General features: G+C 41.5%; 1 protein-coding gene and 2 long non-coding RNA genes across 3 annotated transcripts in view; all 3 read left to right on the top strand.

Annotated features, from left to right (window-relative positions):
* Positions 1 to 25,861, top strand: part of LOC127637236 (B-cell receptor CD22-like) — a 157,510-nt gene that overhangs the window by 86,300 nt on the left and 45,349 nt on the right. The gene's annotated exons all lie outside the window — the stretch shown is intronic.
* On the top strand, positions 1,335 to 16,554 carry LOC127637240 (uncharacterized). Its single transcript, XR_007969696.1, has 3 exons — positions 1,335 to 1,374; positions 1,620 to 1,727; positions 16,463 to 16,554. It is a non-coding gene; the product is annotated as an uncharacterized LOC127637240 (long non-coding RNA).
* On the top strand, positions 24,098 to 24,937 carry LOC127637243 (uncharacterized). Its single transcript, XR_007969699.1, has 3 exons — positions 24,098 to 24,210; positions 24,557 to 24,620; positions 24,861 to 24,937. It is a non-coding gene; the product is annotated as an uncharacterized LOC127637243 (long non-coding RNA).

Below are 25,861 nucleotides of genomic sequence, written 5' to 3'. Positions count from 1 at the left end.
CAGCACTCCACCAATCAGGCCTGTATGGTAGAGTGGCCAGACGGAAGCCACTCCTCAGTAAAAGGCACATGACAGCCCACCTGGAGTTTGCCAAAAGGCACCAGAAAGACTCTCAGACCATGAGAAACTAAATTCTCTGGTCTGATGAAACAAAGATTGAACTCTTTGGCCTGAATTGCAAGCGTCATGTCTGGAGGAAACCAGGCACTGCTCATCAAAAGGCCAATACCATCCCTACAGTGAAGCATGGTGGTGGCAGCATCATGGTGGTGGCAGCATCATGGTGGTGGCAGCATCATGCTGTGGGAATGTTTTTCAGCGGCAGGAACTGGGAGACTAGTCAGGTTCGAGGGAAAGATGAATGCAGCAATGTACAGAGACATCCTTGATGAAAACCTGCTCCAGAGCGCTCTGGACCTCAGACTGGGGTGAAGGTTCATCTTCCAACAGGACAATGACCCTAAGCACACAGCCAAGATAACAAAGGAGTGGCTACAGGACAACTCTGTGAATGTCCTTGAGTGGCCCAGCCAGAGCCCAGACTTGAACCCGATTGAACATCTCTGGAGAGATCTGAAAATGGCTGTGCACCGACACTCCCCATCCAACCTGATGGAGCTTGAGAGGTCCTGCAAAGAAGAATGGGAGAAACTGCCCAAAAATAGGTGTGCCAAGCTTGTAGCATCATGCACAAAAAGATTTCAAACAAACTTCTTTCAAGTTGTCATTATGGGGTATTGTTTGTAGAGTTTTGAGGAAAATAATGAATTTAATCCATTTTGGAATAAGGCTGTTATTGGAATAACAAAATGTGGGAAAAGTGAAGCGCTGTGAATACTTTCCGGATGCACTGTATATAAATAAGAAGACAAACGTTAGATTAGATCAAGTTAGATCAAGAGGAATAATGTTTATGACCTGCAATATGTTGTCAAATGTTGAGTTCAGTCCTCTAGATGGTGCCGCTTTACAGAAATATAAAAAACTGCACGTCATCAGTTCAGACATCTGGATTAACAAAAACTAGAGTTCAACAAAATACACAGAATACAGAAGATTGAACATTAATGCTGCAATACACAATATAAACACGGTCATCTGAAAATAAGTCATTTTGAAAAGAAATAATATGCAAATGTTTCCTCTTATTGTTTGTGAATATTTGTATTATAATGATGAGACTGCTGTTGTTTTAAATGCTCCTCGACACTTCTCATGTGTGAATCGAAAGTCTTGAGTTTCTTCATTTGTGAGTAAAACAGGAAGTTGTAATAAATATAATATCAGTGAAGACGTTTGTCATGTTCACACTCAAACATCATCAGTGATACAGAAGAACACTTGATCTCTCAGGAAATACAACAGTCTTCTCTGGTAAGTCATTTTATATGTTCGTACACATTTACTTCCGTACGTTTCATATTTTCAGAACATAATGAAGCATGTTTTGATTGTTGATATTTCTCAGATCAAATCAAATTATTCCCAGTGATTTATTCTTGTGACTTCCTGAATTCTTTATCTTGACGTTTATTAACTTATGTCAAATATTTTAAGGACTTCAGAGACTATATATAAATGTACAGTATATCAACAATATGTTTCAATTCTTCTTGCAGGCAAAAGGAAATAATTCAGATTCATTTTCATTTGAATATTTAAGGTTGAACAAACATTAAAGATGGAAACAGCTGTGAAGTTCATTCTCATTGGATGTCTGATAAAAGGTCGTCTCATTCTTATTAGTTATTCATATTTTCAATAAAATGAATTAATAGTTTGAAAGCAGATACAGATACAAAAGCAGTTTCAGATATTAACTTTTCATTTGATTTTTGTGTGCGATTAAAGATTAATTAGCACTAATTTGAATCATCAAACCTCTTCTTTATGTAAACTCAGTTTGCCGTTAGTTTATGTATTCATTCATATGTTTGTGTTTTGTGTTGTGTAGATGTTTTGTGTGACTTCAGTATCAATCTGCCAGAGAGGATAGAAGCTCTAGAAGGATCCTGTGTTTTCATACCCTGCACTTTTGATATTCACCCATATTATCAATATGACCTCACTGATGCAACACGAATATGGTATAAATATGTATATTATAATTCAGATTATGTAGTGTTTGACTCCAGAAGTCCCAGTACAGGATATCTCAAAGGGGACATTTTTGGCAAACCAGCAGACAAAAACTGCACCACCCGCTTTGATGATGTCAGACTGGATGACAGCGGTGAATATTACTTCAGAATTGAAGGCAGAAATAATCTGAAATATAACTATTATAAAAAAGTTGACATTAATGTCACAGGTGAGTGTCGTATTGTTATCTACAGTATATTAGACTGTATACTGTATGCAGAAGTGTTATATTGCACTAAACAGTGACTCTAAAAAGAGTTTAATAACATCCAATAAAGTTAAGACATAGAGATTGATCATGTTGATGAATCAATTGAATGACTATAGATTTAAATGAAGCATCAAAGCTGAATTTGGAGACATTATTTACTGCAAAGTAACTTACTGTAATTGTATTCTGCACAAAAATGCTCCGATCATTCTGGATGACACTATTGATATAGTTTGATTTGAAATGAAAAGTGAATCTGAACCTGTATAAGAGCAATTCAGTTTTATTAATGGATGTAATATTGATATAATTTCACTTGTGTTTCAGCGTCTCCATCTAAACCCACAGTGCAGTTGAATGCTGATCAGAAGAAGGTGATGGAGGACAGTTCTGTGAGTCTGCGCTGCTCTGCTAACATCTACTGCCCCTTTAATCCACCAACTCTCACATGGAGCTCCTCCTCTAACACACTCATCCTCAATGACCAGCAACATCAGGACCAAACGAAACTCATCTCTGATCTGAACTTCAATATAACTCATCTTCATCATGGAGTCAATTTCACCTGCACTATAAAATACCAGCTGAAGGACCAGATCAAAACAGAACAGGCGTCCCGTACACTACATGTTCAGTGTAAGACAGGAATATTTGTTCTGTACTGATATTCCTCAGACATTCTGGTTCGGGTTTGTTCTAAACTCGAGATCGATTAAACAGTAAATGCTCTAACAATGTGTCAATGAGAGATTCGACAAAACTAAATAAATACTGGGACAATTAATTCAGCTCGAAACACTTAATGTGAAACTCTTTTCAAACTTATAATAGTGTCACAAACATTTACAGAGAAACAAACGCTCAAATCTAAACTTACCTCAAACTTTAACTCTGTTCTTCTGCTGCCTTGCAGTCAGTGTTGTTTTCTTCTGGAAATACAAATGTCGCCTTGTTCAAGTACAAATCATATCACTTTAAATAATATTGTAGACTGAATTCGTTTTTCTCCCTCAGATTCCCCTAAAAACACATCAGTGACTGTAAATCCGTCTGGTTCTGTGTTGGAGGGTCGTTCAGTGACGCTGACCTGCATCAGTGATGGAAACCCAGATGTGAGTTACAGCTGGTACAGAGACACTGAAGAACACCTGAAACACCTGCAGACTGGACAAAATCTCACCATCAATAAAACCGACCCGACACACAGTGGCCGATACTACTGTAGAGCTCAGAATCAATACGGCACCCAAAACTCATCTGTACTGCTGGACATTCAGTGTGAGTATTAATAATTAAGATTAATAATCGTCATAGTTACTAACGTAACCTCCGTTCCCTGATGGAGGAATCGAGAAGTTGTATCGATGTAGTGATACTAGGGGTCGCTCCTGGGAGTCCCAGACATCTCTGATCTTTGAGAAAAGGCCAATGAAAATTGATGAATGGAATTTGCATGCCACTCCCCTGGACATATGGTATATAAGGAGCTGGAATGCAACCACTCATTCAGTTTTCGCACTGAGGAGCCGAGACAAGGTCCCGGCCATTTCAGCGGATAGTTCATTGTTGTGGCAGGAGAGACAAAACGTCTCATTCCCTCCATCAGGGAATGGAGGTTACGTTAGTAACCATGATGTGGTGGGGCCTCGTGATGGGGCAGAGCCTGATGTGGCACTTGTGGCCATGCCAAGTCCAGGGACATCAAAGCACTTACCTTGCTCCTTATGACCACTCCCGGAACAGCCTGGGACGGGAGAGGAAGAAGTCCGTCCTCCTGACCCTTGGAGGCCATCACATCGGGGGTGGATTTTTGCCACAGCTGGGTATGCGGGGGCGGGAAGCCCATCTCTGGGGCACCGAACCTGCCAAAGAGAAACGATGCCCGGCGGTCATGATAACGACGGCCGTGGACACAGACTGTGAGGCCTAGTAAGAATATACTCTTTTAGGCTGATGAAACACCCAGGTGCGTTCTCTGCACTCAACCGGAGCAAGAGTGGGAGAAGAAGCTGTAATGCGCCGTAAATCCAACAGCTTCACAGGACTCCGAGACTCCAAAGAAGAAGTCTGAATGAGTGGTTGCATTCCAGCTCCTTATGTACCCATATGTCCGGGGGAGTGGCATGCAAATGTCATTGGACTTTTCTCAAAGATCTGAGATGTCTGGGGCTACCAGGACCGACCCCTAGTGTCACTACATTGACACGACATCAGGTGAGTGACAGAAGTGTACAGATACATATTAATTACTATTCTCATTCTTAGAAGCCCCTAACCTAAGTATTAAACTTCAGTTGTCATTCATACCGCACTGTTTGTGGTTCAGACATAATTGTTACCTCAAATTGTGCGGCTCGTTACACTGTAAATATTATTAGCTTTCTCAAATTCAAAAATAATTTATTCACTATTATTAATAGATTTAATTGAATTACTGTTACAAAGCAAACTCTAAAGTTGTCATTATCAACAATCACGTGGTCCTAATTAAGCATTACTTAAAATGTCATGTTTTGGAATCGTGACTCAAATCTATAACTATTAATAACTTAGTATAATAAATAACAAGTATAAAATCAAGGCTGTAGGGATTACACATAAGCCCTTGCGTTTCAATAAATTATGTGTGCTTCATCAAGACAAGGGTATTTATTGGGAAATATAATAATTACATACCACGTGTGTTGTTAAATAAGGTAAAAACTATGCTACTTTAATCAGAATCAGCTTTATTGCTTACACATACAAGGAATTTGTCTTGGTGACAGGAGCTTCCAGTGCACAATACAAAAAAAGCAGCAAGACATATATAATAATAAAAAAAATCCAACCAATAATCCTCTCAGCAGTCTGAACTGTCCTCTGTAGTCTTCTGATGTCTGATTTCGTAGCTGCACCAAACCAGACAGTTATTGAAGTGCAGAGGACAGACTCAATGACTGCTGAGTAGAACTGAATCAGCAGCACCTGTGGCAGGTTGAAATTCCTCAGCTGGCGAATGAAGTACAACCTCTGCCGGGCCTTTTTCACAATGTCAATGTGTGTCTCCCACTTCAGGTCCTGTGAGATGGTAGTGCTCAGGAACCTTAATGACTCCACTGCTGCCACAGTGCTGTTTAGAATTGTGGGGGGGGGATGTCAGGTTTGGGGTGTTCCTCCTAAAGTCCACAATCATCTCCGCTGTTTTGAGCATGTTCAGCTCCAGGTTATGTTTGCACCATTTAGCCAGCCGTTCAACCTCCTTTCTGTTTGTAGACTCATCATCATCTTGGATGAGTCCGATGACAGCGGTGCAAACTTCAGGAGCTTGACAGAGGGGTGCAGTCATTGGTGTAGAGGGAGAAGAGTAGTGGGGAGAGCACACATCCCTGGGGGGCACCAGTGCTGATTGTACAGGTGCTGGAAGTGAATTTCCCCCATCTCACAAGCTGCTGCCTGTCCGTCAGAAAGCTGGTAATCCACTGACAGATAGACATGAGAACAGGGAGTTTAACTTAGTCTGGAGAATAGCTGGGATGATGGTGATGAAAGCCGAACTGAAGTCCACAAAAAGGATCCTTGCGTATGTCCCCGGTCTGTCCAGATTTTGCAGGATATGATGCAATCCCATGTTGACTGCATCATCCACAGACCTGTTTGCATGATAATCAAATTGAAGGGGATCTAGAAAGGGTCCAGTGATGTCCTTCAGGTGTGCCAACACCAGTCTCTCAAATGACTTCATGACCACAGTCGTCAGGGCAACAGGTCTGTAGTCACTCTGATTTCCTTATTCAGTGTGTTCCTGGCCTGATTGTACAAGACTTTATCTCCACCCCTGTAAACATCCTCTTTGGCATTACAAAGCTTTTTTTTTTCAGGTAAATCATGGTTTATCATTGTTGAATGATAAAAATGTCCTAGTAGGGATGTAAACGTCTAGGTCTGTAGCTGCAACTTCATAAACACTCTAATCAGTGCAATCAAAGCAGGCTTGTAGTTCCCACTCAGCTTCATTGGTCCGTCTCTTAACAGTTCTTACTACTGGCTTTTTTTTTATTTTAATTTCTGCCTGTAGTTCAGATGAAGATGAATCAGACAGTGATCAGAGAGTCCCAAAGATGCTCTAGGGACAGAGCGATATGCATCCTTTATGGTTGTGTAGCAGTGATCCAGTATATTCCTGTCTCTGGTGGGGCATGTAATGTGCTGTTTGTATTTGGGCAGTTCACGTGTGAGATTTGCTTTGTTAAAATCCCTAAGAATAATAATAAGTGAGTCGGGTTATTGTTGTTCCATGTCTGTGATTTGATCAGCCAGCTGTTGCAGCGATGTGTTCCCACAGGCATTTGGGCGATGTAAACACACATCGGAAATAAACAAGGAAAACTCCTGCGGCAAGTAGATGGTAAATGGTCTGCACTTATATAGCGCCTTTTTAACCTTAGCGGTATTCAAAGTGCTTTACACTATGTCTCATTCACACATTCAAACACAAATGCGTAAACACACATGTAAATGCATGTTCCACCACCTCTCGTTTTCCCGTTAAATCCGCGATGCGATCCGCTCTGAACAGCTGAAAGCCTGGCAGATGTAACGTGCTGTCCGGAATGGCTTCACTCAGCCAAGTTTCTGTGAAGCACAGTGCAGCAGAGTTTGAGAAGTCCTTATCTGTACGTGTGAGATGATGTAGTTTGTCCGTTTTGTTAGGGAGCGTAGATTTGCTAGATGAATGCTCGGCTGTGCTGTTCGAATGCCACGCTGACGGAGTTTAACCAGCGCACCGGCTCTTCTCCCTCGCCTGCGTCTCGTAGCACATCTAAATAAACACATCTGCACCTCCGAATATTTAAAAACCGGGAAAAGATTATCTGGTATGTGCTGCCGAATGTTCAGCAGTTCGTCCCTGGTAAAACTGGCTTGAAAAGTATTACTAAACACAGGACAAACAAACAAAAATAGCAAAATAATTGGAGAGCTCCACACCAAGGTGGCCATCTGTGGCACCATCATGAGAATCAATGAATCAATGAATCCCAGTTATGAGTTAAGTCTACCTGAAACTAGTTAACTTTGCCTAAATGGTTGAGATGATCATATTAGGTAACCTTGATGACACAAGTGCTTCTCTGGAGAAAGACATGCAATTCCTAGTCCACTTTATTAGATTTTTTTTAGGTCAATCGGTTTGTATGGTTTTTTAAGTAAAGTGAACCAATTCGATTTTACCATGTGAGGAGAGGGTATGCTATTACTCTTCTAAACTATTGGACTTAAACCATTCAGAGCAAAATCCCATAGACTTACAATGAAGGAGGGTCTCATAGAGACCAGTAAAAAAAACACCTTGCAACCACTCAGAACACCCAATAGCAACCAAATCATCAACTCATTCCAAAAAGTTCACATTTGCATGTATTCATTTAGTGAACACTTTTATACAGAAGCAACTTAAAATGAGGGAAAGTACAACAAAAGTTATTCATCCAAGCGAAAGAGAAGAGCAACCTGAGAAGTGCCATATTGCAAAGTTCTGGAATTGCTCAGAAATGTACACAGACATTATGGCGAAACAATGTGTAAGAAATTACAAACTTGAGATGTGCACATTGCAAACATTCCATAATCAGTTTTTCCCCCCAGTAAAAATATTGAATCTTCCTAAAACTAGATACATTTTATACATTTAAAAGCAAAACTGCATAAGATATTAAGAGTTGTTTTCAGAGAATCTTACGTTTTTTGTAGTTTTTCAATTACTTTTAGAGGATTCAAGATAAATTCTTTGAAAACAAGTCAAATCCAATTTTGCCTCTTGATTAAATTCATTTTGTTTTAAAGATGTTTAGATATATTTTTAGGCTCCCTAAGTAATTGCAAGTAATACTGAGAAAAGTTTTAAATAAATCATGCTGTATTAAATCACTGCACGGCCATTTCATCTTGAATGAATGAATGTTATATTTATATAGTGCTTTTTCTGACACTACACTGAAAGCACTTTACATAGCACAGGTGGATCCTGCTCAAACACCACCAGTGTGCAGCATCTACCTTGATGATACAACGGCAGCCATAGTGTGCCAGTACACCCACCACACACCAGCTATTGGTGGAGAGGAGAGAGTGGAGTTATAGAACCAATTAAAGGCTCTATAAGTATAAGTTTCAGAGCACCTTAGCAACTGCAAACAAAATTTCTGGTAACCACTAACAACATACTGACTTTGTGGCGGTGAGTTTTGCATTGATAAGCACAAATTTAGTTAATATTCAGAGTTCCTCTATTTTGCATTATATTTACAACAAAGTTTCAACATGTATTTTGCAATGAAAATGGAAAGAGTGTTGGCAATTTTGTTCCTCTTTTGTAAAGTCTTTATGACAGAAGATGCAGTGTTTTGAAATGTCATATTTCTATACAAAACAGTGCAAAACAACACTGAAATCTGTAAAATGATCACCAGATGCAATACTGATGAAATGCAATCAAACACTCGCAGAGGTGACAAACCTAAAATAATTTCCTTTATTCTGTTGGTCTGCTTTGTTTAATCTTGGCCTTTTCTTGGTGGTCATTTTGAAAGAATAAAACTTTTTGATTAATGTACAGTGGCTGGAATCACAAAAAGCTTCTTAGGATGAATTATAATTAGTTCACAGGAAGGCATGTAGCTATGTAGTTTAAGAAAAAAGACAAACATTGTTATGAAGACTTTTATTATTCAAAATGCTTCATAAATCTATCCCTTGCTGGTCTTAGTCTGTTTCTTGTGCATTAAATCTTCTGAATCTTCTAACTTTTGACTTTTCAATTCATGTTCCCCTTCTGTCACTCACTCAATGTTGTGTCAATGTAGTGACACTAGAACTGGAATGCAAGCACTCATTCAGATTTGTTCTTCGGGGCCGGCGGTTATGTTTATACTCTGCCAATCCATTTAAATCTGAGACTGTGTGAAGCTGTTGGATTTTACGATGCATTACAGCGGTTCTCCCCTCTTGCTCCAGGGCTGTGCAGAGAATACCCCTGGGCGCAGCAACAGAGCATATGTTCTTCATTTAAGAAGAATATATTTCCTTCTAAAAGCGTGGCACCTACTGAAAGCGTCTTTTTTATGGTACTGCTGGACAGGCCGCCTATGCACTGCATGCCATGGCTCTCTTGCAGGTGCACCAAGCCAAAGCACTTAAAGAACTGCACGAGGGTAGTCCTAACCGGGATGGATGCAGGAACTGTGCTCGGTGAGCGATCTCACCCTCCGGACGACAAGCTCCCGTCTCTCGGGCAGGCGATGTCCACTTTGGTGGTCCAGGAGCGCCACCTTTGACTCAACCTGATCGAGTCTAGAGAGGCTGATAAGGTTCGATTCATTGACGCCCCAATCTCCCAGATTGGCCTATTCGGCGACACCGTTGGAGACTTTGCCTGGCAGTTTTTAATGGTGACACATTAAAACACATCCTGCCCCTGTGCGGCTCAAGACTTTGCACCCTGTCTGCTTGTTGCCAAGTGCGTCCCCCTGCCAAGAAAACACCGGCTCCACCACAGCCCGCCCCAGTGGGCCACCCTCAGCATGGAGCCGCACGCAGGAAACAGACGCCACCCGTCTCATGGTGGGCCACCAAGAACCAGAGAAAGGCTTCAAAGACCCCTGTGGAGGACCAGGTGGAGAATCTTAGTTTTCCTTTTCTTTTGATTTTATACAACAGGCTGTGGTACTCACATTCTCAAGGAGAGAGCAGTTTCCTCACTTCCTCACATATAGTCAGTGTCCATGGCCATCGTTATTTTGACCACAGGGCACCGTTTCCTTTTGGCAGGTGGCACAATTCCGCCACCAATGTGAAAGTCTCCATGGATCAAGGGGACGATTTTCCTCCTACCTCATCCCAGACCGCTCCGGTCGAGCATAGGTGGACCTGTTCGCTTCCCGGGAATCCTCCCACTCCCCGCTCTGGTATTCTCTGAACGAGGCTCCCCTCAGCACAGATGTGCTGGCATACAGCTGGCCCCTGGGGCTACGCAAGTATGCATTCCCCTCAGTGCGCCTACTTACACAGATGTTGTGAAACAATCACTCAGGCCAGGGCTCCCTCTACGAGGCGCCTGTATGCCTTGAAGTGGTGTCTGTTCGCTAAGTGGTGTTCTACCCAACGCAAAGATCTCCAGAGATGAGCAGTTGGATCAGTGCTTTCCTTCCTGCAGGAGAGGCTGAACGGGAGGCCGTCGCTCTCCACCTTGAAGGTGTATGTTGCCGCTATATTCAAAGCTTTGTATGTGGTTAACAGAATTTAAAACTTAATACTGAAATTTAACAGGTAGCCAATGTAATGATGATAAAATGAGTCTAATAACATATTACTTGGATCTTCTTAGCACTCTGGCTGCTGCAATTTGAACCAATTGAAATGTATTTATTTTTATCTTGCTGGACATCCTCCCAGGCTCCAGCCCCCCGCGACCCTGTACACAGGATAAGCGGTTGACGATGGATGGATGGATGGATGGATGGATGGACATCCTCCCAGTAATGTATTACAAAAATCTAGTCTTGAGGTCATGAATGCATTAATTAGTTTTTCAGCCATCAGCAACAGAGAGCATGTGCAGTAATTTCGCCAAACATTGGTAATTTGATTTTCAAAGGACATATTGTAATCAAATATAACACCTAAATTCTTTGCTGTTGAAGATGATGTAACAATAGATCCATCGAGAGTGAAATTATATTTTAGCGGCTTATTTTTTTTTTTTAGAGGTTTTCGGTCCAATAATTAGTACCTCTGTTTTTCGAATTGAGTAGAAGGAAATCAAATCTTTTATTTCATTGATACACTGTTAATTTGGAGAATTGTGAAATCTCATCAGGTTTTGAAGATATATAAAGTTGGTTATCATCAGCATTACAGTGGAAACTTATTCCACGATTCCTGATAATATCTCCCAGGGAAGCATATACAAGGAGAAATGCACAGGCCCTAAACTGATCCCTGTGGCACTCCATATTTTACTTTTGTTTGGTTTGAAAATTCCTCATTTATAAAGTGGTAGCGGTCTGCTAAATAGGACCTAAACCAAGCTAATGCAACTCCACAAATGCTAACATAATTCTCTAGCCTATTCAAGAGAAAAATGCCCACTGATAAGGAAAAGCCCTTTTTTGTCCTGCAGAGACACAAGTTTAAGAAAAGACCGCAGAGGGCGAGTTGGAGCATATAAACCTGTAGAAACCTGTTGGCTGTCCTGAAGGCCAGAGAATTTGATATGGGCAGCTAAAGGTAGCCAGTGAAGTGAAATCAAGAGAGGGGTGACATGAGCCCTTTTTGGCAGATTGAAGAGCAGATGCGCTGCTGCATTCTAGACCATCGGCAGTGGCTTATTTGTGTTAGCTGAGAGGCCAGCCATCAAAGAATTACAGTAGTCCAGTCTTGAAATTACCAGTTTAGACCAGGGTCTGTGCAGCATATTCAGACAGACAAGGTCTGATTTTCCTGATGTTGTAGAGTGCAAATCTTCAAGACTGGGTGGTTGATGAGATGTGGGTGGTAAAATTAAGCTGGTCATCTACCACCACTCCCAGGTTCTGAGCTGTTCTGTGTTAGTGTAGTTGAACCAAGATGAATAGTGAGGTTGTGGTCAACAGATGGATTGGCTGGGATCACGAGGAGTTCGGTCTTGTCAAGGTTAAGCTGAAGATGGTGTTTCTTCATCCATGGCGAAATGTCTAAGAGGCAGGCAGAGATACGAGCTGAGACAGTACAACAGGTAGAGCTGCGAGTCATCTGCATAGTAGTGATAGGAAAAGCCATGTGCTTCAATGATCGGTCTGAGGGATGTTGTGTATATTGAGAAGAGGAGGGGTCCAAGCACTGATCCTTGAGGAACACCAGTGGTCAGCTAGTGTGACTTGGACACCTCTCCTCTCCAGGAGATCTTAAAAGATCTGTCAATGAGGTACGACTCAACCCATCCAAGCGCAGTTCCCGTGATGCCCAGGTCAGAGAGGGTGGACAGGAGAATCTGGTGGTTCATTGTGTTGAAAGCAGTAGACAATCAAGGAGGATGTTCATTTTTTAATGCATTTATTGTTGTTCATTATGAGGTTACCCCATGTGATTCTACCCTCCCTACCAAACAGGCCAATTTGGTTGCTTAGGAGACCTGGCTGACGTCACTCAGCACGTCCTCCGATTCGAGTCTCCATTAAATGTTACAAAACTGTGATTATTTCTATAGTTACGTTTGGAATCTAAAATAAGCGCTGTGACCTATACAGTATATATTTAAACTGGAATGCCTACATCATGAATCTTCATACTTTATGCTGATGTTTCATTTGTTAATTCTGTTTTTCAGCCTCCATCAATCCTCCAACCAGTTATTTCTGTCTACGTCCCGATCACAATTAAAGTTTCCAGGTGATCACATCTGTCTCTGGACGGAGGTGATGGATTAATATTCCACTGGACATTAAAATCCTCCTCAACATTTAATACATTTATATCCTGTATCCAAAATAATCTTTTTGAGACTGTGTAAACTGTTATCTTATGTTGTTTCAATGTTTTTACATTTCATGTTTTTTGTATATTTTGATGTTTTATGTTGGTTGGAAATCTTTTTGCAGCTCTTTGATCAATATTTGTTGTTTTTAAATGTGCTTTATTAATAAATTTGACTGGAGTATTAAATTCAATAACCAATTCTGTTAATACCTTTTTAAGAGACAGAACAGTAAACACTATTATTAAACAACAACATTAAAAGGGACTCCAGCATATCTAGAGACCAGACACCATTTATCTGAAAACTATTTTCAAAGTCAATCAAAAACACTAGCGGTCATTGAAACCAAATAAACTAAATGGAAACTAAATAAATATGAAGCAAAGACTCACCATAGAAACTATCTCACATGCAGAACATCAGACAGGAACTAGAACACAATGGTAGTTAGACACAAACTAATCAAATTAAATAAGGTGCAAACAATTATGGCAGGACAGGAAACAGGAGGACACAATAAAGTCCTTATTGGAACAAGTCAGTTCACTTGGTGGTCAACTCCTCAGACAGCTATTTTCTAAGCATATAAATACAGCTACTAACTATTATGTTTCAATAATATATTTCATATCAGTATTTCAAACTGACAAATAAATTAAACTAAACAGGTGATGCTTCTATCAGAAAGATGGTTATCTTGATTTCCAGTCCTACAGCTGCCATACATTGTGATTTCTCAAAATTCATTCAAAAATACAAATATACAGAAACAGTGACCCCCAGTGGTCACTACAGCACATTACAGGCAGGTGCTGTTAAACTACTCCAGACTCTCTATTGGGGCTTTTCCACTGCACGGTATAACTCGACTCACTCAGTTCGGTTTTTGGGGGTTTTCCACTGTGGATAGTACCTGATAGTTTTTTTAGTACCACCTCGGTCGAGGTTCCAAGCGAGCCGAGTCGATACTAAATGTGACGTCAAAATCCTGCAGATCACTGATTGGTCAGGAAGAATCGGCACTACCGGCGTCACTGGATTTTCAACACGCGCCATGAACCCGCTAGTTTTAAAGTTAGCAACAGCGATAGCAGTATCATTTGTTCACGCGACTTCCGAATTGTGAAAAAAGAAATGGCTGTGAGCAAAACCACACCGTGGTCAATAAACGAGGTACAGACGGTCCACGAAAAGAAAATGTCTTTCAGGAAGTGTCTCAGCTGTTGGCCGCACACAGCTACCACCCGACCTACCAACAGTTTAGGGAAAAGTTAAAAAACTTAAGTGACTACAGAACCATCAAGGAAAAGTGGAAGTGGTTCGTCCAAATTGACGCAATTTAAACCGGCGAGCAATGGGAGGGAGAATGCCCTGGACTCTCCACAATGGAGGATGGTACGTTTTGTTACGTTAACTCTATACTCTGCCTGAAAGCTTCACTTTATTCTAAAACAAACAGGCCAATTTAACTTTTTATGCAGCACAATGAGCTAGTAGCTAACAGCTAGCGGTCATGTTATTGTTTTGGTATGTTTGTGTCATGCTTAAGATGATGTCATGGCAGTAGAGGAGACACAACTATGACAATCAGTTTATAATCACACCCATGTTGATGTGGTACTAAACTGCAGTGGAAAAGTGCCATTTCATCATCTCTGTCAGGGTGTTGACCCCCCAAAATAATAAAAACAAGCAAGTGCAACCCCCAATAATTATTAGCAATACAACCCCCATGTTCATGCCAAACCTCCACCAATGATCTCTGTTGTGTTCCTCACATGTGTGGCCTTTTTAAAATAAAATGTTATTTAAAACACATCTCTAGTTTGGTTAGATCATAAGGAATAAGGTTAATTATGATGGTGCTGCCATACAGAAATATGAAACAGCATGTCATAAATTCAGGACTTCTGGATTAACAATAGAGCTGTTCAGTTTGTACATCAAAAACCCAGAAGAGAATTTGCATTTGAGCCATTTGTTCTTCTGGATTTTCCTTTGTTGATGACAAGTTGCTGGATAATAACCCTAAAGGCCCACGTGTACTTTGTTTTTGCACAATCCGTTGCCATTATGAGTTCACTTTTCTGATAGGCCAGCACATGTGCAGACGACACACACAGACTAGGACCATGTGCACGAGTCAAGGCTAAAGTATAATAAGTGCATCGACGTTGCTGATTACTCCGTGCACAGAATACATGATGCATATTTCATCATCAGCACATGCCGCCTAGATTTCCTTGACTAGATGTTCTTCTTCTGTGCTTGTCATCTCGCATGCGCTGGCAAAGTGTCACAAAGCACTTGTAGTGCGCATGCAGCAAACATGTTCCTATTCGTTTGCGGTCAGTAAAGTATTCTCAGAAAGGTCTTCCTGGTATGCTTTTCACACATACATCACTACCAACATCCTGAATTTGTTGTTTAAATAATGGTTTAAGATGCCGTAGTTAAAACACAGAAGATACTCTTCAACTTTCTGCTCCGAGAACTCCTAAAACCCCTAGAAGAGTGATGTGTATTTCACCAACAAGAGGACCTATTGAAACTACATTGAGTTTACATTGAGGTGTATTACAAATGCTAAAAGAGTACTGTCTCTTTAAGAACAGATGAGGAGTGTCTTTACCACATCTGTGCTGTGTTTAATTAATCTGACTGTAATTAAGAGAATCTAACAAATAAACAAAAATGGATTGTGTGGATCTCAACTTTAAAAGATAATTCAATCTAAATGAAAATTGGCCCCGGGACCTTTGCTCTACCTCCAGTCTTCACTGGTCTTAACAGCTTGAACTATTTCTGACATTTGTGAGTAAAACAGGAAGTTGTAATAAATATAATATCAGTGAAGACGTTTGTCATGTTCACACTCAAACATCATCAGTGATACAGAAGAACACTTGATCTCTCAGGAAAAACTCTGTTGAAAATATTTCTTTAAACTTTCAACAGTTTTCTCTGGTAAGTCATTTGATATTTTCAGATGTTTTTACGTCACTTCGAGGTTCTGAACATCTTCTGAACACAGAGAAGGAAGTCCTTGATCATTCTAAGATATAATAAATAATATAAATCAGTTTCTTTAAGGGGTGCTAAACCTAAATCAGGTTACCTGATAGTGAGTCAAAATGTCGTTCTTGTCTTCGAATGTTCTCCATTTAATATTTTACTCCTGCACAGTCGAAAGAACTTCTGAGGAAACTGAACAACAACTTACAGACATGAAAATAACTGCTTGAATTTCCACTTGAACTGTAATTGTAAAACACGACCTGTGTGTTTGTTCATTTGTATTTTCTACTGGAAGGTTGAACGAACATTAAAGATGGAAACAGCTGTGAAGATCATTCTCATTGGTTGTCTGATAAAAGGTTGTTTCATTCTTATTATTGGCTGAATTTATGATTTGAAAAGCATGATTTGATCTTTGTGGGAGTTTAAAGAGTAATTAACACTTATCTCTTTGTGTTTTAGATTATGAATATGTGTTTATGTAATACCAGCATTTTCAAATCAAACCTATTCTGCGTGTGAACTACATTACAGTAAACTGATCTTCATTCATGTTATTTATGCATATTTTATATATGTTTGTGTTTTGTGTTGTGTAGATGTTTTGTGTGACTTCAGTATCAATCTGCCAGAGAGGATAGAAGCTCTAGAAGGATCCTGTGTTTTCATACCCTGCACTTTTGATACTGGCCAATATTATCAATATTATCAATATGACCTCACTGATGCAAAACGAATATGGTATAAATATGTATATTATAATTCAGGTTATGTAGTGTTTGACTCCAGCAGTCCCAGTACAGGAAATCTCAAAGGGGAAATTTTTGGCAAACCAGCAGACAAAAACTGCACCACCCGCTTTGATGATGTCAGACTGGATGACAGCGGTGAATATTACTTCAGAATTGAAGGCAGAAATAATCTGAAATATAGCTATAAAAATGAAAAAGTTGACATTAGTGTCACAGGTGAGTGTCGTATTGTTATCTACAGTATATTAGACTGTATACTGTATGCAGAAGTGTTATATTGCACTAAACAGTGACTCTAAAAATAGTTTAATAACATCCAATAAAGTTAAGACATAGAGATTGATCATGTTGATGAATCAATTGAATGACTATAGATTTAAATGAAGCATCAAAGCTGAATTTGGAGACATTATTTACTGCAAAGTAACTTACTGTAATTGTATTCTGCACAAAAATGCTCCGATCATTCTGGATGACACTATTGATATAGTTTGATTTGAAATGAAAAGTCAATCTGAACCTGTATAAGAGCAATTCAGTTTTATTAATGGATGTAATATTGATATAATTTCACTTGTGTTTCAGCGTCTCCATCTAAACCCACAGTGCAGTTGAATGCTGATCAGAAGAAGGTGATGGAGGACAGTTCTGTGAGTCTGCGCTGCTCTGCTAACATCTACTGCCCCTTTAATCCACCAACTCTCACATGGAGCTCCTCCTCTAACACACTCATCCTCAATGACCAGCAACATCAGGACCAAACGAAACTCATCTCTGATCTGAACTTCAATATAACTCATCTTCATCATGGAGTCAATTTCACCTGCACTATAAAATACCAGCTGAAGAAAAAGATCAAAACAGAACAGGCGTCCCGTACACTACATGTTCAGTGTAAGACAGGAATATTTGTTCTGTACTGATATTCCTCAGACATTCTGGTTCGGGTTTGTTCTAAACTCGAGATCGATTAAACAGTAAATGCTCTAACAATGTGTCAATGAGAGATTCGACAGAACACAAAACTAAATAAATACTGGGACAATTAATTCAGCTCGAAACACTTAATGTGAAACTCTTTTCAAACTTATAATAGTGTCACAATACATTTACAGAGAAACAAACGCTCAAATCTAAACTTACCTCAAACTTTAACTCTGTTCTTCTGCTGCCTTGCAGTCAGTGTTGTTTTCTTCTGGAAATACAAATGTCGCCTTGTTCAAGTACAAATCATATCACTTTAAATAATATTGTAGACTGAATTCGTTTTTTCTCCCTCAGATTCCCCTAAAAACACATCAGTGACTGTAAATCCGTCTGGTTCTGTGTTGGAGGGTCGTTCAGTGACGCTGACCTGCATCAGTGATGGAAACCCAGATGTGAGTTACAGCTGGTACAGAGACACTGAAGAACACCTGAAACACCTGCAGACTGGACAAAATCTCACCATCAGTAAAACCGACCCGACACACAGTGGCCGATACTACTGTAGAGCTCAGAATCAATACGGAGAACAAAACTCATCTGTACTGCTGGACATTCAGTGTGAGTATTCAGAGTTTATATTTCCTCATTTTCAGCTATTAAAATTAATGATCAACTTTTATAATATAGTCTCCATTAAATGTTACACAACTGTGATTATTTCTATAGTTACGTTTGGAATCTAAAATAAGCGCTGTGACCTATACAGTATATATTTAAACTAGAATGCCTACATCATGAATCTTCATACTTTATACTGATTTTTCATTTGTTAATTCTGTTTTTCAGCCTCCATCAATCCTCCAACCAGTTATTTCTGTCTACGTCCCGATCACAATTAAAGTTTCCAGGTGATCACATCTGTCTCTGGACGGAGGTGATGGATTAATATTCCACTGGACATTAAAATCCTCCTCAATATTTAATACATTTATATCCCGTATCTGTTACGTTCCTGAGTTTGTCTGCCCCATGTTTTCCGTGTCACCCTTCACCGATCCCATTCCATGTCACGTTTTCCCTGTTGAGTCTCACTGTCCGTGTGTAAAACTACACTTCCCACAATTCCCAGATCTTCTCACTGCCATTATTGTGTCATTGTTTGCACCTGTTTGTCGTTTGTGATCCTCCTGTGTCAGTTTATATAAACCCTGTGTGTTTTCCACTCTTTGTCTATCGTTGTAAGTTGAATGTTGACGTTTTGTTTTCATGCTCTTGTACTCTCTGTCTTCGTTCGAGGTTTCCCTGTCTTTTATGGATGTTTCCCCAACCTGTTTAGCCCCTTTATGTTTTCCTCATTTAGTTTATTTTTTCCCATCGTGGACTTCTCGTTTGTTCCTGAGTTTGTTTTTGTTTATATGCTTGCCCAATAAAGCTGCATTTGGATCCACATCTCCCGTCTGCCTCCTCCTTCCCACACAATTCATAACAGAACGATTGACCAAACTATGGATCCAGCGGTTCAGCAAGCGAACTACCAGCTGCTCTGCCTAAAGCAAGAGGACCGACCGATGGAGGACCACATCCGCGACTTCACTGACCTGGCGAATGTCTCGGACTTCCCGGACTCTGCCCTGGTGGTCTTTTCAGAGGCAATTTGAATAATTCGATCAAGGAGCGGTTGCCACCGGCGACGCGCGACTGGACGCTCCGTGATTTCACGGAGACGACTTTACTGGTCTGCGACTCGCCGTTCACCGTGGGCGTCGCTGAGGAGGACCCTACCTCTCCTCCCTCATTGGTGACTCTCCAGTCGCCCATGGTGCTTCCTGTCGCGCCAGCCCCACCTGTCAGCGAACTCACCCCCACTCCTGTCGTTGTCCTTGAGCCAGCACGGTCAACCTCGTCTGCCCGGAGGAGTAAGAGAAGACGGGCTTCCACCTCCCGGCCCACGCCTGCCCCCGTCTGCGAGCCTGCGCCCACGCCTGTCACTGTGAGCGAGCCTGCGCCCACGTCAGCCACGTTGAGCGAGCCTGAGCCCCCGTCAGCCACGGTCAGCGAGCCTGAGCCCCCTTCAGCCACGGTCAGCGAGCCTGAGCCCCCTTCAGCCACGGTCAGCGAGCCTGAGCCCCCTTCAGCCACGGTCAGCGAGCCTGAGCCCTTAGGCCCCGATGTCAGTGAGCCAGCGCCTGTAGCCTCGACCGCCCCTGAGCCAGCGCCTGTAGCCTCGACCGTCCCTGAGCCAGCGCCAGTAGCCGTGACCGTCCAAGAGCCAGCGCCAGTAGCCAGGACCAGCCAGGACCGTCCAAGAGCCAGCGCCAGTAGCCAGGACCGTCCAAGAGCCAGCGCCAGTGGTCATGCCCGTCCTAGAGCCAGCGCCCCTCAAGCCTCCTAGGGCTCCTCTCGAGACTCCCAGGGCTCCGCCTCTCGAGTCACTCGAGCCTCTTCCAGGGCTCCGCCCCTCAAGTCACTCGAGCCTTCCAGGGCCCCACCCCTCAAGCCTGCCAGGGCTCCGCCTCTCAAGCCCCTCGGGCCTTCCAGGGCTCTGCCCCAGAGCCTCTCGAGTATTCCACGGCCCTTCTCCCCAAGCCTCCTAGGGCTCCGCCTCCCGAGCCTCCTAGGGCTCCGCCTCCCGGGCCTCCTACGGCCCCGGCTCCTGAGCCTCCCACGGCTCCGCCTCCTGAGCCTCCTACGGCTCTGCCCCCAGAGACCCCAGAGCCTACCAGGTCTTCGCCTCTGAAACCTCCTACGGCACCACCTCCCTCGGCTCCGTCTCCTGAGCCTCCCTCGGCTCCACCTCCAGAGCCTTCCAGGTCTCCGCCTCCAGAGCCTCCCTCTGCTCTGCCTCTAGAGCCTCCCACGGCTCCGCCCCCTGAGCCTCCAGAGTTTTCCATGGTTCCGCCTCCCTTGGCTCCGCCTCCTGGGTCTCTCTCGGCTCCGCCTCCTGGGCCTCCCGAGCCATCCTCGGCTCCACCTTCCTCAGCTCCGCCTCCGGAACCTCCAGAGCCCCCCTCAGCTCCACCTCCTGAGCCTTCAGAGCCTCCCTCAGCTTCATCTCCAGAGGCCCTCTCAGCTCCGCCTCATGAGCTTCCAGAGCCTCCCTCAGCTCCGCCTCCTGAGCCTCAACAGCCTCCCTCAGCTTCGTCTCCAGAGCCCCTCTCAGCTCCGCCTCCGGGACCTGTCCCTGTCCTGAGGCCGCCTCCTGGATCTGGACCTGTCCCTGTCCGATGGCCTCCTCCCAGGCCCCCTGAACCGGCCCCTGCTCTACGGCCATCTCCCAGACCACCTATACCTGTCCCTGCCTGGTCGACGCCTCCCAGACCACCTAAACCTGTCTCTGCCCGGTCGATACCTCCCTGGCCTCCTAAGCCTATCCCTACCCTGTGGACGCCCCCAGGCCACCTGACCCGGTTCCCTTCACACACCCCCAGAGACTGCTTGCTTGCCCTCTCGGCCTGCCTGGTCTGCCACACTGCCCTCTCGGCCTCCCTGGTCTGCCTGTCTGCCCTTTGTGCCCCCGTGGACTGCCTAATTGCCCCTTGTGCCCCCGTGGACTGCCTAATTGCCCCTTGTGCCTCCTTGGTTTGTCTCTGTGTCCCTAGTGCCCCCTTTGGTCTGTCTGTTTTCCCCCTTTTCTAGCCCCTCTCTCCTTGACCATTTGTTTATTTTTTCTATTCTTTTGCTTCTTAGGACCGTCTGGAATCCGGTCCTTTTGAGGGGGGGCTATGTTACGTTCCTGTGTTTGTCTGCCCCATGTTTTCCGTGTCACCCTTCACCGATCCCATTCCATGTCACGTTTTCCCTGTTGAGTCTCACTGTCCGTGTGTAAAACTACACTTCCCACAATTCCCAGATCTTCTCACTGCCATTATTGTGTCATTGTTTGCATCTGTTTGTCGTTTGTGATCCTCCTGTGTCAGTTTATATAAACCCTGTGTGTTTTCCACTCCTTGTCTATCGTTGTAAGTTGAATGTTGACGTTTTGTTTTCATGCTCTTGTACTCTCCGTCTTCGTTCGAGGTTTCCCTGTCTTTTATGGATGTTTCCCCAACCTGTTTAGCCCCTTTATGTTTTCCTCATTTAGTTTATTTTTTCCCATCGTGGACTTTTCGTTTGTTCCTGAGTTTGTTTTTGTTTATATGCTTGCCCAATAAAGCTGCATTTGGATCCACATCTCCCGTCTGCTTCCTCCTTCCCACACAATTCGTTACAGTATCCAAAATAATCTTTTTGAGACTGTGTAAACTGTTATCTTATGTTGTTTCAATATTTTTTACATTTCATGTTTTTTGTATCTTTTGATGTATTATGTTGGTTGGAAATCTTTTTGCAGCTCTTTGATCAATATTTGTTGTTTTTAAATGTGCTTTATAAATAAATTTGACTGGAGTGTTAAATTCATGAACCAATTCTGTTAATACCTTTTTAAGAGACAGAACAGTAAACACTATTATTAAACAACAACAACATTAAAAGGGACTCCAGCATATCTAGAGACCAGACACCATTTATCTGAAAACTATTTTCAAAGTCAATCAAAAACACTAGCGGTCACTGAAACCAAATAAACTAAATGGAAACTAAATAAATATGAAGCAAAGACTCACCATAGAAACTATCTCACATGCAGAACATCAGACAGGAACTAGAACACAATGGTAGTTAGACACAAACTAATCACACTAAATAAGCTGCAAACAATTATGGCAGGACAGGAAACAGGAGGACACAATAAAGTCCTTATTGGAACAAGTCAGTTCACTTGGTGGTCAACTCCTCAGACAGCTATTTTCTAAGCATATAAATACAGCTACTAACTATTATGTTTCAATAATATATTTCATATCAGTATTTCAAACTGACAAATAAATTAAACTAAACAGGTGATGCTTCTATCAAAAAGATGGTTATCTTGATTTCCAGTCGAGCAATGGGAGGGAAAATGCCCTGGAATGGTGTTGATCCACGATGGAGAATAGTATGTTTTGTTGCGTTAACTCTATAGTCTGCTTGAAAGCTTCACTTTATTTAGTGACCAGCTACTGGAAAGTTTGCTTCTAAAACAAACAGGCCAATTTAACTGTTACACTTGTGTAAAATCACCATCAACAACTGCTTTATGCAGCACAATGAGCTAGTAGCTAACAGCTAGTGGTCATGTTATTGTTTTGGTATGTTTGTGTCGTGTTTAAGATGATGTCACGGCAGTAGAGGCGGTGAACTGTGACGATCAGTTTATAATCACACCCATGTTGATGTGGTACTAAACTGCAGTGGAAAAGCAAGCTCCGAAATGTAAAGCGAGTCGAGTTGAACCGTAATGTACAGTGGAAAAGTGACATTTCATCATCTCTGTCAGGGGTGTTGACCACCCCAAAAATAATCAAAACAAGCAAGTGCAACCCCCCAATAATTATTAGCAATACAACCCCCATGTTCAAGTCAAACCTACACCAATGATCTCTGTTGTGTTCCTCACATGTGTGGCCTTTATTTTATTTTATTTTTTATTTAAAACACATCTCTAGTTTGGTTAGATCATAAGGAATAAGGTTAATTATGATGGTGCTGCCATACAGAAATATGAAACAGCATGTCATAAATTCAGGACTTCTGGATTAACAATAGAGCTGTTCAGTTTGTACATCAAAAACCAGAAGAGAATTTGCATTTGAGCCATTTGTTCTTCTGGATTTTCCTTTGTTGATGACAAGTTGCTGGATAATAACCCTAAAGGCCCACGTGTACTTTGTTTTTGCACAATCCGTTGCCATTATGAGTTCACTTTTCTGATAGGCCAGCACATGTGCAGACGACACACACAGACTAGGACCATGTGCACAAGTCAAGGCTAAAGTATAATAAGTGCATCGACGTTGCTGATTACTCCGTGCACAGAATACATGATGCATATTTCATCATCAGCACATGCCGCCTAGATTTCCTTGACTAGATGTTCTTCTTCTGTGCTTGTCATCTACGCATGCGCTGGCTGAAAGTGTCACAAAGCACTTGTAGTGCGCATGCAGCAAACATGTTCCTGTTCGTTTGTGGTCAGTAAAGTATTCTCAGAAAGGTCTTCCTGGTATGCTTTTCACACATACATCACTACCAACATCCTGAATTTGTTGTTTAAATAATGGTTTAAGATGCCGTAGTTAAAACACAGAAGATACTCTTCAACTTTCTGCTCCGAGAACTCCTAAAACCCCTAGAAGAGTGATGTGTATTTCACCAACAAGAGGACCTATTGAAACTACATTGAGTTTACATTGAGGTGTATTACAAATGCTAAAAGAGTACTGTCTCTTTAAGAACAGATGAGGAGTGTCTTTACCACATCTGTGCTGTGTTTAATTAATCTGACTGTAATTAAGAGAATCTAACAAATAAACAAAAATGGATTGTGTGGATCTCAACTTTAAAAGATAATTCAATCTAAATGAAAATTGGCCCCGGACCTTTGCTCTGCCTCCAGTCTTCACTGGTCTTAACAGCTTGAACTATTTCTGACATTTGTGAGTAAAACAGGAAGTTGTAATAAATATAATATCAGTGAAGACGTTTGTCATGTTCACACTCAAACATCATCAGTGATACAGAAGAACACTTGATCTCTCAGGAAAAACTCTGTTGAAAATATTTCTTTAAACTTTCAACAGTTTTCTCTGGTAAGTCATTTGATATTTTCAGATGTTTTTACGTCACTTCGAGGTTCTGAACATCTTCTGAACACAGAGAAGGAAGTCCTTGATCATTCTAAGATATAATAAATAATATAAATCAGTTTCTTTAAGGGGTGCTAAACCTAAATCAGGTTACCTGATAGTGAGTCAAAATGTCGTTCTTGTCTTCGAATGTTCTCCATTTAATATTTTACTCCTGCACAGTCGAAAGAACTTCTGAGGAAACTGAACAACAACTTACAGACATGAAAATAACTGCTTGAATTTCCACTTGAACTGTAATTGTAAAACACGACCTGTGTGTTTGTTCATTTGTATTTTCTACTGGAAGGTTGAACGAACATTAAAGATGGAAACAGCTGTGAAGATCATTCTCATTGGTTGTCTGATAAAAGGTTGTTTCATTCTTATTATTGGCTGAATTTATGATTTGAAAAGCATGATTTGATCTTTGTGGGAGTTTAAAGAGTAATTAACACTTATCTCTTTGTGTTTTAGATTATGAATATGTGTTTATGTAATACCAGCATTTTCAAATCAAACCTATTCTGCGTGTGAACTACATTACAGTAAACTGATCTTCATTCATGTTATTAATGCATATTTTATATATGTTTGTGTTTTGTGTTGTGTAGATGTTTTGTGTGACTTCAGTATCAATCTGCCAGAGAGGATAGAAGCTCTAGAAGGATCCTGTGTTTTCATACCCTGCACTTTTGATACTGGCCAATATTATCAATATTATCAATATGACCTCACTGATGCAAAACGAATATGGTATAAATATGTATATTATAATTCAGGTTATGTAGTGTTTGACTCCAGCAGTCCCAGTACAGGAAATCTCAAAGGGGAAATTTTTGGCAAACCAGCAGACAAAAACTGCACCACCCGCTTTGATGATGTCAGACTGGATGACAGCGGTGAATATTACTTCAGAATTGAAGGCAGAAATAATCTGAAATATAGCTATAAAAATGAAAAAGTTGACATTAGTGTCACAGGTGAGTGTCGTATTGTTATCTACAGTATATTAGACTGTATACTGTATGCAGAAGTGTTATATTGCACTAAACAGTGACTCTAAAAATAGTTTAATAACATCCAATAAAGTTAAGACATAGAGATTGATCATGTTGATGAATCAATTGAATGACTATAGATTTAAATGAAGCATCAAAGCTGAATTTGGAGACATTATTTACTGCAAAGTAACTTACTGTAATTGTATTCTGCACAAAAATGCTCCGATCATTCTGGATGACACTATTGATATAGTTTGATTTGAAATGAAAAGTGAATCTGAACCTGTATAAGAGCAATTCAGTTTTATTAATGGATGTAATATTGATATAATTTCACTTGTGTTTCAGCGTCTCCATCTAAACCCACAGTGCAGTTGAATGCTGATCAGAAGAAGGTGATGGAGGACAGTTCTGTGAGTCTGCGCTGCTCTGCTAACATCTACTGCCCCTTTAATCCACCAACTCTCACATGGAGCTCCTCCTCTAACACACTCATCCTCAATGACCAGCAACATCAGGACCAAACGAAACTCATCTCTGATCTGAACTTCAATATAACTCATCTTCATCATGGAGTCAATTTCACCTGCACTATAAAATACCAGCTGAAG

The sequence above is a fragment of the Xyrauchen texanus genome, chromosome 45, assembly GCF_025860055.1.
Source record: "Xyrauchen texanus isolate HMW12.3.18 chromosome 45, RBS_HiC_50CHRs, whole genome shotgun sequence".
NCBI classification, from domain to species: Eukaryota; Metazoa; Chordata; class Actinopteri; order Cypriniformes; family Catostomidae; genus Xyrauchen; species Xyrauchen texanus.
Note: the sequence above shows the minus strand (reverse complement) of the source record. Positions and strands in the feature narration are given on the sequence as shown.